This window comes from Sciurus vulgaris (genome assembly GCF_902686455.1).
Source record: "Sciurus vulgaris genome assembly, chromosome: 6".
Lineage (NCBI taxonomy): Eukaryota > Metazoa > Chordata > Mammalia > Rodentia > Sciuridae > Sciurus > Sciurus vulgaris.
This window is the reverse complement of record NC_136466.1, coordinates 114,964,709-114,980,760: the sequence shown is the minus strand read 5'-3', so window position 1 is coordinate 114,980,760 and position 16,052 is coordinate 114,964,709. Positions and strand designations below refer to the sequence as shown.

At 38.3% G+C, this 16,052-nt stretch overlaps 1 long non-coding RNA gene across 1 annotated transcript in view; it reads right to left on the bottom strand.

The window, feature by feature from the left end:
* Window positions 1-5,376: 5,376 nt before the first annotated feature.
* The window catches only part of LOC306664410, a 184,912-nt gene continuing 174,236 nt past the window's right edge, over window positions 5,377-16,052 (bottom strand). Inside the window, exon 3 of the long non-coding RNA XR_013764698.1 lies at window positions 5,377-5,529. This is a non-coding gene — a long non-coding RNA (uncharacterized lncRNA). The remainder of the gene's footprint in view (window positions 5,530-16,052) is intronic.

The following is a 16,052-nucleotide window of genomic DNA, read 5'->3' as shown; positions in this document are numbered from 1 at the left end:
AGTTAATGAGAATCTACAGGACAATTAAAGAAAACTGTAAAATTTTAATGAGTAACATAAAATATTTTAAACCTTTCCTTCAAATTAATCTGTAAGCTTAATGCAATTGCACCTAAAATCCAATGGGACATTTTTTAAGTTGCTGAAAATATCATAAACCTAGAAGATAAACAGGCAAATCCCAAAATACTTGTAGCAATATGAACTTTGTTAAGAAAATTATAATACATCAATAGAAAGCAATGCTTTGCAATCATGTGAAATGTTTGTGTACCTCTAAGTTTATTGACATGGAAAGATGATCACAAAATATCAAGTTGAAACAGCAAATTGTAAAACAGTATGCTTAGCTTGAGTCCATTTGGTAAATTAAATATATAAATACAAAAAGTGTTGAGACCATATACCAAAGTACCAACAGATACCTCTGAGAAATTATAGACTTTTAAAATTTTTTCTGTAAGCTTTTTTCTAATTTTTGCTTATTTGTTTTTGTTTTTGCAGTGCTGCTGATAGAACCCATGTGTGCCAGGTAGATGCTCTACCACTAAGCTACACCCCCAGCCCTTTTTTTCTAATTTTTCTACAATGAATAAATATGTTATTTGTGGGATTTAAAATAAGAAATATGCAAGGGGAATTAATGGAAGAAAGAGGGGATGGGAACAGGAAAGACAGTGGAATGAATCGGACGTAACTTTACTATGTTCATATATGAATACACCACTGTGAAATTTTACGTGGAGTACAACCACAAGAATGGGATCCTAGTTAGAATAAGTAATACTCCATGTATGTATAATATGTCAAAATATACTCTACTTTCATGTATATCTAAAAGAAACAAATAAAAAAACTTAAATAAATAAAATAAGAAGTATGGGCATATTTCTTAAACAAAACTACTAATACCCTTGAGTTTTTTTAAGCCCTTCTGAAAAACCCATATTTTGACCTATCTCCTAGAATAACAAGTTTCATGATTTGTAAATATGTAAAACCACACTTTCTTTCATTTCTCTTGAAGCTCTTATTTTTCTGAGCTGTTTCTTACCTGATTCATTCCCTCATGACACTGTAAATTTTTTTTTTTTATCACAACCAGCTCCACCTTCATCTTTCCAGATTGAGGGCATTAAGTAGTCTGCCCATCCTCATAAAGCAGCACTCATTTGCTCCATCTCTATTTTTACTGCATCATTAAAATGGCCACATGGCCAGAATTGAGCAGTATATGCCCAATTTATTTTTTCCTAACTTTCACTGTGTAAGAATTATTCCCCCAAATGTAAAATATCACCCTCAATATTAGTTATAAGACTATTTATTGAGCCAACTATGTCTATGGATTACTTCTACACTCTACTGGGAAAGCAGAATATCTCTTTAAGGTCAATTTCCATGACAACGTCTATAATACTATTGCTTTTTACCTCCCAAACAGACATAGATTTGTCTAGACTGCACAGATGGATCTGTATCCAAATTCACAAGGAAAGCCTTTTGTGAATCAATAAGTGCTATCCTCATGTCATTTTTCTTGCTGTCAAAATGCCAGAGTAAAGGGGGAAAGGTCCCAACTCAACCTGTGTAAACCGTTAGTTTTAGACTCTTCCCAAATTACTGGTGTGTGCGTGTATGAATTCTGGAATGGCCTGATCAGATGTGCAGCATTACTGTTTGTATCTAAATAAAAAAGTCTGAGAGTTGGGAGGAAAGAAGATAAGCATGCAGAGAAAAAATATGCAGAGAGCTGGAAGGAGGATTCCAAGGACACAACTCAGCTGCTGGTCAAGTGTTCAGACACCACAGCTCCATGTGGAGGTGAGGTCTCTATACAGCTGTGAGCCATTCTGGCCATCATTCTGAATCTGCCCACGCAGACCACTCTCATGTTCATTCTTTGGCACACACACACTATTCAATGTCACACAGGAAAGGAATATTGATATCTCACTTCCCCTTCACTTCTTCTCATCCAAACTGTCACAGACCTCCCAATACAGCTCCCATTCCTCTCCACTTCATCTGACCCATTGGTGTCAGAGTGATATGTTTAAATAAAGTTCTTATGTTGTCATTTTTCTGATTTAAAAAAAAAAAAGACATGGTAGAATGAGACAGACATTACCCTATGTACATGTATGATTACATGAATGGTGTGAATCTACATCGTGTACAACCACAGAAACAAAAAGTTGTACCCCATTTGTGTACAACAAATAAAAATGCAGTCTGTAAAAATTAAAAAAAAAAAAAAAAGAATGCTATCACTTAGTCCCTGTTGCTTCCTCTGCAAGCCTTTTGGAATATAGCAAAAATCCCATCACATGGCACATGAGGTCTTTCCAAACCAAGCCCAGCACCCATATAAGACTCACAATCATCCCAGTCTCAAGTTCTTCCCTCCTCAAACAACCCTATCCCCTTGCCTTTGCTTACTATTGCTTCTGTATAGAATCTTTGGCTTCCCACCTTCACTTGTCCAAACACCCATCCTTTCAGACCCTTCCCAACTTCCCCAGCTGGGAACTAAATTAACTTCTTTCCTATTCTCTAAGACTTTTGGTGACTCTCAGTTCATCTGTTAGCATAAGCAATTACAGAGCTCTCACTAAATGTTGGGTAGGGTGTGAAGTGTTTGTCTTAATTACAGATTCTTTTAATATAGGAAATAGAAAATTACTAGGACCAAGCAATAGGGTATTTTTTTATTACAACTCAAAGTACCCAGGGCAAGATATATCATCAGGCTTCCCAAGGGACCAGGAAATGATCAGAAATCAAGGAAGCACCCTCCTCGCTCCCTTCTCCTCCTCCCCATCACTTCTCTCGTTCTCTTGTGGTAATGCCTCTTCCTGGTTGCTGAAAGGTAGAGTGAGAACAGTTGTGAAGGTCTCCCCCTCTCCACCACGGCTCAACTTCTATTTAAGAGTGTTATGTGAATATTGTTTGTATGTGCCTATTATTACAGATAAAATTAAGATTGGCAAAGGAGCAAAGCTAGATTATTTATACTAGGCAAAATATACCTATTTATCAAGTCTAAGACTTCATTGACTATAAGACCCACCTCTGTTTTAGGTATCATCAAGAAAGTATAAAATGCTAACTTGGATTATTAAGAAACTGACACTTGTAAGACATAGCATTATCAGAGATGTTAAAATGTAAAACAATGTGATTCTTGATAATATATCATGTATTCAAAATAAATCCTAACCTGGGCTTTGTACAGCACCTAAGATCTCAGAAGGAGTGGCTGCTTAAACCATCTTCCAAGGAAAAGTCCAAGATGACCTGTTTACTACCACATAGACACCAAATGGAGAACCCAACAGCCAGGGCTCTTATCAGAAGCTATTGAAAACTACATCAACTGGTCTTAAATATGGCATCAGTGACAATAAATCAGTAAGTCAGTAATTAAAAGTATTTTGGGTCTGGTCCAATGGACTACCCAGACGAGGCTGGAGAAGAGCTAATCATGGGTGTCTGGTCCCAAAAAGAAAATAGGTTCCTCACTCTCTCTTTCCCCACACCCAAACCAACTCCACTCAGGAATCCTGATGTTCAAGCAAAGGAGACTCTCAATCCCATGATGACAGTGGGCGTTTTTACTCTCAGCTGTGGTCTCCCTCCTCTAGGGTAACCAGTGTACCTGGTGCTGCAAAACATTTACCACTACCCATCTCAGCCTCTGCCCGCTCCCGTATCATAGTCTGAAAACAGGCTGTTATCAAGGTCAGTTTTTAAACCTGGATGAAGAAAAACGGCGTACAGAACTGTCCAGAGTCCAGTGGTCCTTTAAAACAGTGTTTTCTTTTTCTTTTCGGCTCTTATGAAGAGAGGATTTATGAATCATTCAGGTCTGATGGAGTATGTGTGCAAATGTTCCTCCACACTCTGTTCCTAGAAGTGGAACCACAGGGTCTTCGACTACTACGTTCATGCTCAGTTCCACAAGATAATGTTGGATTATTTATCCAAGGGGATTGTTCTAATTTATGTTCCTGTAGAAGATACATGAGTTCCAATACTTAAAACTTCAACAATTTGAGATTGTCAAAATTCTTAACTTTCACCTATCTAATATAATGAAGGAAGCAACGTTATTTTTATGTTTGAACAAAACACTGAACACAAATTATTTAGGTGTACCTACACTTGCGATATAACTATATTTAAAGAAAGAGAATGTTAAGCACAAAATTTAAGACTGCAATTACCTCTACAGTGGGGTAAATGAATAGTATTATTATGTTTACATATTGATACACAATGATATTATGCTACGTATTGATATTTTTATCACTTCATATAATGTATAATAAACATTTTTAAATGGGTTTGTTCTCTGGTCCCATTCAACACTGAAACGAGGCACCCTTGAAATTACATATTTGTGCCTCATCATCAAAAAGAAAACAACGGTTCTTCCCTTTTAGATTCATATAGAAAAAAATCTCAAGGAAGGATACTGATTGGCCTAGATGGTAGCCTGTGTCCATCCCTGAACCAATCACTGGGATCAGGGGTAATAAACACAATGATTACGCTATCTTTGTCCACCTCTGTAGCCACAGGGGCAAGATCTCTTGCCACAACATGTGGGGTACCACAGAAGTGTGTAAAGAGCAAAGCCTAACACAAACCTTAAGAAGCATCAATACTGCCATTTTGTAAAGGCCACACAAATGACAAATGAGAGCTGGGATTCAAACCCAGATAAGCAGGACTCCAAAGCCCGGACACCAACCACTTCAGCTCCAGCTCCTGCTCAATGAAAACATTGCAAGCTTTCTCTGCCATTATGTCAGGATGTCCTTAAAGGCTGAGACCCTCTCTTATTTATCCATATCCCTCCAGCTCCTGAAAATACTACCTGGCACCTTTTATGTCTTTTGCAGAATTAATTAACTTTCCATTTACAGATTGCTTATTTCAACATATTCTTGCATCAACATGGATGTGACCATGTCTAGGACCAGCTGTGTGGGTCCTGTGCTCACCAGAGAACAGATGGGGATTTGAAGAGTAGGAGGGGTGAAACGTTTTAATTTCAAGAACATTTTAGCACCACAAAAATCAAAAGGGAAATAGGAATACTAGAAATTTTATACTCAAAGTGAGCCTAAGAACAGCAAGCAGTAGCTAACATATATGTTTTAATTGGTAAAGTGATGACCATTTAGATTTGTTATTTCTGTTATATTTTTTATAACTCTTTGGAAAGTAGGATTGGGTGAGGCCAAAGAGGGATCTTTCTTTTACTGTACTATTTCAATTGTTAAAACAGAAATGTATTTGCAATGTATTTGCAACTTTTTAAATACTTACTGCCTAAAATTTTAAGTCAATAATTTCCTGTTTCTGTGTCTTTCCATGTCCCCAAGCCATGATATGAAGCTATTGTTCAAGAAATGATCTGTATTTATTTTCATCTGCATCATATGGGTTTCCATGTTTTTTCCTTCATAAAATCACATCTTTTTCCTGGTACTTGTCTTTTATGTTCCTCTGTGAAGCCTAAAATAAAACAAACAAAAACTATTTCTTTGTTAAATCCAATCGGTTCATTTCTCACTATTCACTTTGTCTTGTTTTGCAATGCTACCAGGCTCCTCAGGCCTTCCGATCTATATATTTAAACATTTTATCTTCACTTTAGTATTTAAATCCTTTTGTTCTCCTTTCTTTTCTTTGTTCTCTCCCTCTCCCCCCCCTTCCTCCCTCTCCCTCTCCCCCCCTCTCTCTCCCACTCAGTTAATTTTAAATAGCTCACCATTGTATTACTTCCCTGGTTTGCACAGCTATTAAGTTGAATACAGTCTATTAATTTAGAATTGTATGCTGTGTTAGTTCAGACTGCTTCTAATTTTGCTGAAGGATCTGTTTGTGGCTGCAATTAATTTATTTTTAAACATTTTCTTTTCTGTATTAGCCAATCTGATATCCACCAAAGCATTATACTCTGATTCAAATTGTGCCCCATTCCAACTTTTTCTTTTTCACCTTCCTGTTAGACTCATTTTTTTCCTGTTACAATCCAGCTCATACCCACAGGCTTGTTTCACCAGAGGCCATAACATTGGTGTTTACTTAGATGGTTTTGAAGTGAGTTTTATCCCATATTTACTAGGGAATAGGAGAAAGGAAGGGAATAGAGAAACTGAAAATAATCATTATTTCAGTCTTGGAACCAAATATTCCCTATTGGCTATGCACAGTGGTTAGATTCCTTGGGTCCTATTTACTCTTACCAGTGCTTTGCCTATATTGACTTGTACATATCGTGGTCTCAAAATAGGTATAGAAAACCTAAGAATCCCAACTCAAGGCTTCTGACCCCTTGCGCCGATCCTTCTCCCTTAACTCTCGTTTAGTAAATAGTAGGTCCAAATCTACCCTATTCTTTGAGCTAGGTTCCATTTTACATTCTTCAGCTCCAGTTCAGTTGATATAAACAAAGGACATTTTTTGACATGCCATGACTGTCATGTCAGAGGTACAAGGTCTTAGCATATTTAACTCATAAAAAAAATGATGCAGAGAGCCAAGCATAGATGTTTGGATTAGTTATATCTTCAAATAAAAGACTGCTTTTTAAATTTTTTTTTTCTGGGGGTGGGGGTGGGTACTGGGGATAGAATTCAGAGGCACTTAACCACTGAACCACATCCCCAGTCCTTTTCTGTATTTTCTTCAGAGACAGGGTCTCACTGAGTTGCTTAGGGCCTCACTAAATTGCTGAGGCTGGCTTTGAACTCACGATCCTCCTGTCTCAGTCTCCCAAACTGCTGGGATTATAGGTATGTGCCCCAGCACCCAGCTAAACTACTTACTTAAGCACATTATTAGATCTACATGGATGCAACCATGTCTAAAACCAGTTGTGTGGATCTTGTGCTCACACAAGAACAGATGGGTAAGAGAGTTCATGATCGGGAAAATCAGGATGGGTCTTTGAGTAGAGACCATCCTACCATAATCCTCTGAGATACTCACCAGATGTAAGGTTCACATGAGTACAGTTATGACGAAATGACTCTACCTCCCAGAGTAAGATACGTGGCTTCAATTGTAAAAGTTAAAGTGTTACATCCCTCCCACCATAATTATAAATGGAGTAAAACACATTCTCTGCTTTAGCTACCAGTCTAGCAAATTTGGGATTAAAATCTCCAGCAAGCTTTTCCCTCATGTCTTGTGGAAGCATATGAAGGCCTTGGGAAAAACAGAAAATTGACATAAAGAGAATTTGGGTCCCCCCAAAAAAGCTTTCAAGCTGTGTACCTGGCATGGCACGCTGAAAGCCCTAACTGGAAAACACATCTCCCTGTCTCCGTGGGCAGACTTCAGTAGAGGATGGATTAAATTGTTGTGCATGAAGTCTGTCTCCCAGTCACACCATCATTCACTGACCCAAGTCTGGAAATCCCAGGCACAGGATTTAATCTCACAGAAAACCATGACTGGGTTCCTAAATCTCTGCCAGGCAAAGTTAGCCCTTCCTGTGAGTTATGGCAGAAGCCAAGAAGGACAAGACTGAGCAACATATGAGACACTTTCCCAGAGGGGAAAATCCCACACCATAATCAGAGACTAACCCTGTAAGCCCAGCCAGACATGTTGCAACTATGAACATGGTGACGCCAGTTAATTTTCTGTTCCATTTTCTACTGTTAGAAGGGACACTGTCATTTTAAATTCATTGGCAGAAACAGTCTCTAAAGAAGTCAGTTGCTGGGACAAAGTAGCCAAGGGCTACATGTGAAGACTAAATGGAAAAGCATTCCTTCAGAGAAAATAGAAGAAAATAAAAGAAATAAGACCAGGGGAAAAAAAAAAAAAACCTGTGATTAGAGCAAACCAGATACAGGTGTGTTCAAGTCTCTATTCTATAGAAGTGAAGGAAAATGTATGTGTTCGTTGGTGGCTTCTGAATTTCAGGATGAGAAACTGGTTTAGAGAATTGCCATAGTGCTGGCTGGAGGTGGCACTGATGGAAAGCTGTGAAGAGCAACTCGGCCTCCTGTCTTCCCATCCTGGACCACTGGCCTTCCAAAAGCTCAGAACATGCTCACCCTGATCAAGGAAGTGGGATGTCTGGGAGAAACTGCAGATGAGCTGAAACCCAGATGAAGAGGAAACATTTTAAGAATACAAAATCATCTTATTCACTGCTGATGGGACTGTAAATTGGTACTCTTCCAGAGAGCAGTCTGGCAACATATTTATTAAAATCCTCCAAGATGTGTCTCACATTTGACTTACCATCCCTACTTCTGGGCATCTAAACTGAGAAAGTAATAAGAAAGGTAGAGAAATATGCATGTCACAGAATTATTCATGATAGGGAAAAATTAGGTTTCAAAATATACAATAAAAGAATCTATGTGGGGCTACGGTTGTAGCTCAGCAGCAGAGCGCTTGCCTGGCGCATATGAGGTTCCATCCTCAGCACCACATAAAAATAAATAAATAAAATAAAATAAAGAATTTTTAATTTATGTTATGGAAAGGTATACAGTATTTCAATTACCACCCTTAAGATTCATTAGGAATATGAGGACATGCTCATGATATGTTAATTGAAAAAGAATAGATTCAGAATAACACAAGAGAATTACTGTAGGTGTATATATATACATATATGTATATACATATATATATACATACATTCATACATACATAGAAAGGAAATTCAATATTTTTTATTTTTTTATTAAAAATCATAAATTTACATAGGGCAATGTTGCTTGATTCATTCTGTTATTTTTTTCCCTTCCCGCCACCCCTCCCACCCCTCCCACCCCTCCTACCCCTCTTGTCCCTCTATACACTCCTTCCTTCTTCCATTCTTACCACCCTCCTTATCACTAATCCTAAACCTAACCCTAACCCTAACACTAACACCTCCTACCCCCCACTATATGTCCTCATCTGCTTATCAGTGAGATCATTCGTCCTTTAGTTTTTTTAGATTGGCTTTTCTCACTTAGCATGATATTCTCCAATTTCATCCATTTCCCTGCAAATGCCATATTTTTATCATTCTTCACAGTGGAGTAATATTCCATTGTATATATATGCCACAGTTTCTTTATCCATTCATCTATTGAAGGGCATCTAGGTTGGTTCCACAATCTGGCTATGGTGAATTGAGCAGCTATGAACATTGATGTGGCTGTATCTCTGTAGTATGCTGATTTTAAGTCCTTTGGGTATAGGCCAAGAAGTGGGATAGCCAGGTCAAATGGTAGTTCCATTCCAAGCTTTCTGAGGAATCTCCATACTGCTTTCCAGAGTGGCTGCACTAATTTGCAGCCCCACCAGCAATGTATGAGTGTACCTTTTTCCCCACATCCTCGCCAACACCTATTGTTGCTTGTGTTCTTGATAATTGCCATTCTAATTGGCATGAGATGAAATCGTAGGGTGGTTTTGATTTGCATTTCTCTTATTACTAGAGATGTTGAACATTTTTTCATATATCTGTTGATTGCTTGTACATCTTCTTCTGTGAAGTGTCTGTTCATTTCCTTAGCCCATTTGTTGACTGCATTATTTGTATTCTTGGTGTAGAGTTTTTGGAGTTCTTTATAGGTTCTGGAAATTAGCGCTCTATCTGAAGTTTGAGTGGCAAAGATATTCTCCCACTCTGTAGGCTCTCTCTTCCCATTGCTGATAGTTTCCTTTGCTGAAAGAAAGCTTTTTAGTTTGAATCTATCCCAGTTGTTGATTCTTGCTTTTATTTCTAGGGCTATGGGAGTCCTGTTAAGGAAGTCTGATCCTAAGCCAACAAGTTGAAGGTTTGGATCTACTTTTTCTTCTGTAAATAAAGGGTCTCTGGTCTGATTCCGAGGTCCTTGATCCATTTTGAGTTGAGTTTTGTGCAGGGTGAGAGACAGGGGTTTCATTTCATTCTGTTGCATATGGTTTTCCGGTTTTCCCAGCACCATTTGTTGAAGAGGCTATCTTTTCTCCATTGCATATTTTGGCCCCTTTGTCTAGTATGAGAAAATTGTATTTATTTGGGTTTGTGTCCGTGTCCTCTATTCTGTACCATTGATCTACCTGTCTATTTTGGTACCAATACCATACTGTTTTTGTTACTATTGCTTTGTAATAGAGTTGAAGATCTGGGATTGCAATATCCCCTGCTTCGCTCTTTCTACTGAGGATTGCTTTAGCTATTCTTGGTTTCTTATTCTTCCAGATGAATTTCATAATTGCTTGCTCTATTTCTGTAAGGTACATCATTGGGATTTTAATTGGAATTGCATTGAATCTGTATAGCACTTTTGGTAGTATGGCCATTTTGACAATATTAATTCTGCCTATCCAAGAACATGGGAGATCTTTCCATCTTTTAAGGTGTTCTTTAATTTCTTTCTTTAGTGTTCTGTAGTTCTCATTGTAGAGGTCTTTCACCTCTTTTGTGAGATTGATTCCCAAGTATTTTATTTTTTTCGAGGCTATTGTGAATGGGGTAGTTTTCCTAATTTCTCTTTCTGAAGATTCATCATTATGTATAAAAATGCATTGGATTTATGAGCATTGATCTTGTAACCTGCTCCTTTACTGAATTCACTTATGAGTTCTAAGAGTTTTCTGGTGGAATTTCCAGGTTCCTCTAAATATATAATCATGTCATCAGCGAACAGGGATAGTTTGAGTTCTTCTTTTCCTATTCGTATCCCTTTAATTTCCTTGGTTTGTCTCATTGCTCTGGCTAGAGTCTCAAGAACGATGTTGAATAGAAGTGGTGAAAGAGGGCATCCCTGCCTTGTTCCAGTTTTTAGGGGGAATGCTTTCAGTTTTTCACCATTTAGAATGATATTGGCCATGGGCTTAGGATAGATGGCCTTTACAATGTTAAGGAATGTTCCCACTACCCCAATTTTCTCTAGTATTTTGAGCATGAAGGGATGCTGTATTTTATCAAATGCTTTTTCTGCATCTATTGAAATAATCATGTGATTCTTAACTTTTAGTCTGTTGATATGGTGAATGACATTTATTGATTTCTGGAGGTTGAACCAACCTTGCATCCCTAGGATAAAACCCACTTGATCATGGTGCACTATCTTTTTAATATATTTTTGTATGCAATTTGCTAAAATTTTGTTGAGAATTTTTGCATCGATGTTCATGAATGATATTGGTCTGAAATTTTCTTTCCTCGAAGTATGTCTGTCTGGTTTATGTATCAGGGTCATATTGGCTTCATAGAATGAGTTTGGGAGGGTTCCCTCCTCTTCTATTTCATGGAATACTTTGAGGAACATTGGAATGAGCTCTTCTTTAAAGGTTTTGCAGAACTCAGCTGAGAACCCATCTGGTCCTGGACTTTTCTTTGTTGGTAGGCTTTTGATGACTTCTTCTATTTCATTGCTTGAAATTGATTTATTTAAGTTGTGTATATCCTCCTCGTTTAGTTTAGGTAATTCATATGTCTCTAGAAACTTGTTGATGTCTTCGAGGTTTTCTGTTTTGTTGGAGTATAGATTTTCAAAATAGCTTCTAATTATGTTTTGTATTTCACTCATGTCTGTTGTGATATTTCCTTGTTCATTCCGAATTTTAGTAATTTGAGTTTTCTCCCTCTTTCTCTTTGTTAGTGTGGCTAAGGGTTTATCAATTTTGTTTACTTTTTCAAAGAACCAACTATTTATTTTGTTAAATTTTCCGGTTGTTTCTTTTGTTTCAATTCCGTTGATTTCAGCTCTGATTTTAACTATTTCCTGTCTTCTACTACTTTTGGTGTTGCTTTGCTCTTCTTTTTCAAGGGCTTTGAGCTGTAGTGTTAGGTCATTTATTTGTTGACTCTTTCTTCTTTTATTGAATGTGCTCCATGAAATAAATTTTCCTCTAAGTACTGCTTTCATAGTGTCCCAGAGATTTTGATATCTTTGTTATCATTTACCTCTAAGAATTTTTTTATTTCCCTCCTGATGTCTTCTGTTATCCATTCATCATATAATAGTGTATTATTTAATCTCCAATATTGGAGTAGTTTCTGTTTTTTATTCTGTCATTTATTTCTAATTTCAATCCATTATGACCTGATAGAACACAAGGTAGTATCTCCATCTTCTTGTATTTGCTAACAGTAGCTTTGTGGCATAAAACATGGTCTATTTTAGAGAAGGATCCATGTGCTGCTGAGAAGAAAGTGTATTCGCTCTTGGTTGGATGGTATATTCTATATAAGTCGGTTAAGTCTAAATTGTTGATTGTGTTATTGAGGTCTATGGTTTCTTTATTCAATTTTTGTTTGGAAGATCTATCCAGTGGTGAGAGAGGTGTGTTAAAATCGCCTAGTATTGTGTTGTGGTCTATCTGATTTCTGAAATTCAGAAGGATTTGTTTGACATACATGGATGAGCCAATGTTTGGGGCATAGATATTTATGATTGTTATGTCTTGCTAATTTACGCTTCCCTTAAGCAGTATGTAATGTCCTTCTTTATCCCTTCTGACTAGTTTTGGCTTGAAGTCCACATTATCTGAAATGAGGATGGATACTCCAGCTTTTTTGCTGTTTCCGTGTGCATGGTATGTTTTTTCCCATCCTTTCACCTTTAGTCTATGGGTATCTCTTTCTATGAGATGAGTCTCTTGCAGGCAGCATATTGTTGGATTTTTCTTTTTAATCCAATCTGCCAGTCTATGTTTTTGATTGATGAGTTCAGGTCATAACATTCAGTGTTATTTTTGTGATATGATTTGTATTCCCAGTCATTTGACTCATTTTTGTTTTTTGACATGATTTTGTTTCTCCTTTATTTGGCTATTCCTTTAGGCTAGTTCCTCCCGTGGCTGATTTGCATCGTTGTTTTTCATCTCTTCCTCATGGAATATTTTGCTGAGAATGCTCTGTAATGCCGGCTTTCTTTTTGTAAATTCCTTTAGCTTTTGTTTATCATGGAAGGATCTTATTTCATCGTCAAATCTGAAAGTAAGTTTTGCTGGGTATAAGATTCTTGGTTGGCATCCGTTTTCTTTCAAGGCTTGGTAAATGTTGTTCCAGGCCCTTCTAACTTTTAGGGTCTGGATTAAAAAATCTGCTGATATTCTTATTGGTTTCCCCCTGAATGTAATTTGATTCTTTTCTCTCGCAGCCTTTAAAATTCTGTCTTTATTTTGTATGTTAGGTATTTTCATAATAATGTTCCTTGGTGTGGGTCTGTTGTAATTTTGTATATTTGAAGTCCTATAAGCCTCTTGTACTTGGTTTTCCATTTCATTCTTCAGATTTGGGAAATTTTCTGATATTATTTCATTGAATAGATTGTTCATTCCTTTGGTTTGTTTCTCTAAGCCTTCCTCAATCACAATAATTCTTAAATTTGGCCTCTTCTGATATCCCATAATTCTTGTAGATTCTGTTAATGATTTCTTACCATCTTTTCTGTTTGGTCAACTTTGTTTTCAAGATAAAATATTTTGTCTTCAATGTCTGAGGTTCTGTCTTCCAGGTTTTTTATCCTGGTTATGTTTTCTATGGAGTTTTTTAACTTGGTTTATTGTTTCCTTCATTTCAAGGATTTCTGTTTGGTTTTTTTTTCAGTATCTCTAACTCTTTATTGAAATGATCTCTTGCTTCCCGTATTTGCTCCTTTAACTGTTGATTGGTGTGATCATTTAATGCCTGCATTTGCTCTTTCATCTCCTCATTTGCTTCCCTGATTGTTTTAATTATGTACATTCTGAACTCCCTTTCTGACATTTCTTCTGCTGTGCTGTCATTGGGTTTTATTGATATAGTATCTAGGTTTGTTTGGGACATTTTCTTCCCTTGTTTTCTTATATTGTTCAGATGTCAGTGGGACTCTGTAATATTGCAGATTTCCTCTATTGGCTTATAGTGTCCCTGTAGATTTCCAGTGTATCACCTCCCAGCCTTCAGTAGCCTGAAGTCTTGGGGTAACTTGATAATGCAGTGCTTCCGAAGAAAGCTGCCCCTATCCCGCTACTGGTTCCAGGGAGAGAGACCTGAAGAGGTCTCTGGCTGTCCTGCCCTGGTCCCAGAGGCTGCTTGCAGGCTGGAGGTCTCCGCTGGCTTGGGGACTTGTGGCTGGCTCTGTGTAGAAAGGCTCTCGCTGTGCAGTCTGCTCCGAGAAGCTAGCCTAGAACGGCGCTTCCCGCCGGAAGGAGTTGGGCTGCTTGGGGAAGACCCTGGCTGCCCTGTCCTGGTCTCTGAAGCAACCTGTGGGTGGGGCGGGCCGGAGCTGGCCAAGCACTGGTTCAGGGACTTGGAGCTGGTTCTGTGCAGAAAGGCTCTCACTGGGGGGCCTGCTCCGAGAAGCTGGAGAATCTGGCCCTGTGGGAGGAACCCACCACCAGAGTGCGCAGAGCTGCCTAGGGACGACTCTAGCTGCCCTGTCCTACTCTAATAAGCCCCCCGAATCTGGGCCTGCCACCCAGGCTGAGCTTCACTGGGTGGGGGAGACTCACCCCGTGGTTCTATTTTAGTTCGAGTCTCTCCATGCCTCCCCTTCTTGAATCGTGGGTTCTGGAGCAACAGGAGATGCAGTCACCCTCTAGTCCGCCATCTTGGATCGCCCTGTGGAAAAAGCCTGCGGCCGGAGGGGGGCTGGGCCGCCTGGAGAGGTCTCTGGCTTCCCTGCCCTGGTCCCAGAGGCTGCTTGTAGGTTGGAGGTCTCCACTGGCTTGTGGACTTGTGGCTGGCTCTGTGTAGAAAGGCTCTCACTGGGCGGTCTCCTCCGAGAAGCTAGCCTAGAAAGGCACTTCCCGCCGGAGGGAGCCAGGCTGCTTGGGGAAGACCCTGGCTGCCCTGTCCTGGTCTCTGAAGCAACCATTTCCTGGTGCTCAAAAACCAGGCCTGCTCCCTGGGGATCTTCAGTACCCCCACAGCAGAGCAAACGGTGACTACAGAAAGTGAGAGTGAATCCTAGTGCCCAATGGCAGGAACAAAAATCAATATTATTAATGGCTACCACTAAATAGTATAATCAGAGCTCATATTACCAAATTTTCAACATCAAACCAAGTATTACTCTTATAAACACCAGTTACTTTTTAAAGAAATTTAAAAGTTTTTTTCTATTAAATTTTTAGTATAGACAGGAAATAGAATACAAAATTCCATAGGGAAAATAAACATGGCTGAAAGGAAATACTTAAAATGTTAAAATATTAATGTTTGTTATTTTAGGATTACAGGTTACTGTGTAACTTTTTGCTTTCTATTCTTTGGAATTTTTACATTTTTTCATTAAAGAAATGTATCCCTTTTTATACTGGAAGAAATGTTTTGAAGAAAAAAACATGATAGAGAATCTCATTAAAGAGAACAAAACCATCTAAGAAGTACATATGGGACTTCTTTCATAAAAATATATAATAGGGAGAGAGAGACTTTTCATGTTGTTCCAAAAATTGGCTCCCAAACCCAAAGCTAGTGACAAGGAAGCATAAAAACAGCACATCTTTTAAAATTCCTTTTTTGTTGTTTTTATTTTCTCCCACTTTTATTGGTGCATTATAGTGATACATAATGGTGAGATTTGTTACGTATTTTACATGCACATAATATAACAGTATAATTTGGTCTATATCACTCCCCAGCACTTCTCCCCTCTCTCCTCTCCTCCTACCCTCTGGTCCCTTTCCTCTACTGATCTCCCTTTGATTTTCATGAAATCTGCCCCCACCTTTCTTTTCGTTTTTCCTCTCTAGCTTCCACATATGAGAGAAATCATGTGACCCTTGACATTCTGAGTTTGGCTTATTCTGCTTAACATGATGGTCTCTAGTTCCATCCATTTTCCTGCAAAGGACATAATTTCATTGTCCTTTATGACTGAATAAAACTCATTGTGTGTGTGCTGCTATAAACAAGGGTATGCATGTATCAATATAGTATGATGATTTTAGTTCTTCAGGATACTGAGGAGTGATATAGCTGGGTTATATGGTAGTTCCATTCCTCGTTTTTTAAGAAACCTCCATACTGATTTCCATAGCAGCTGCATTGATTTATAGTCTCACCAACAGTGTTAAAGTGTTCCTTTTTCCCC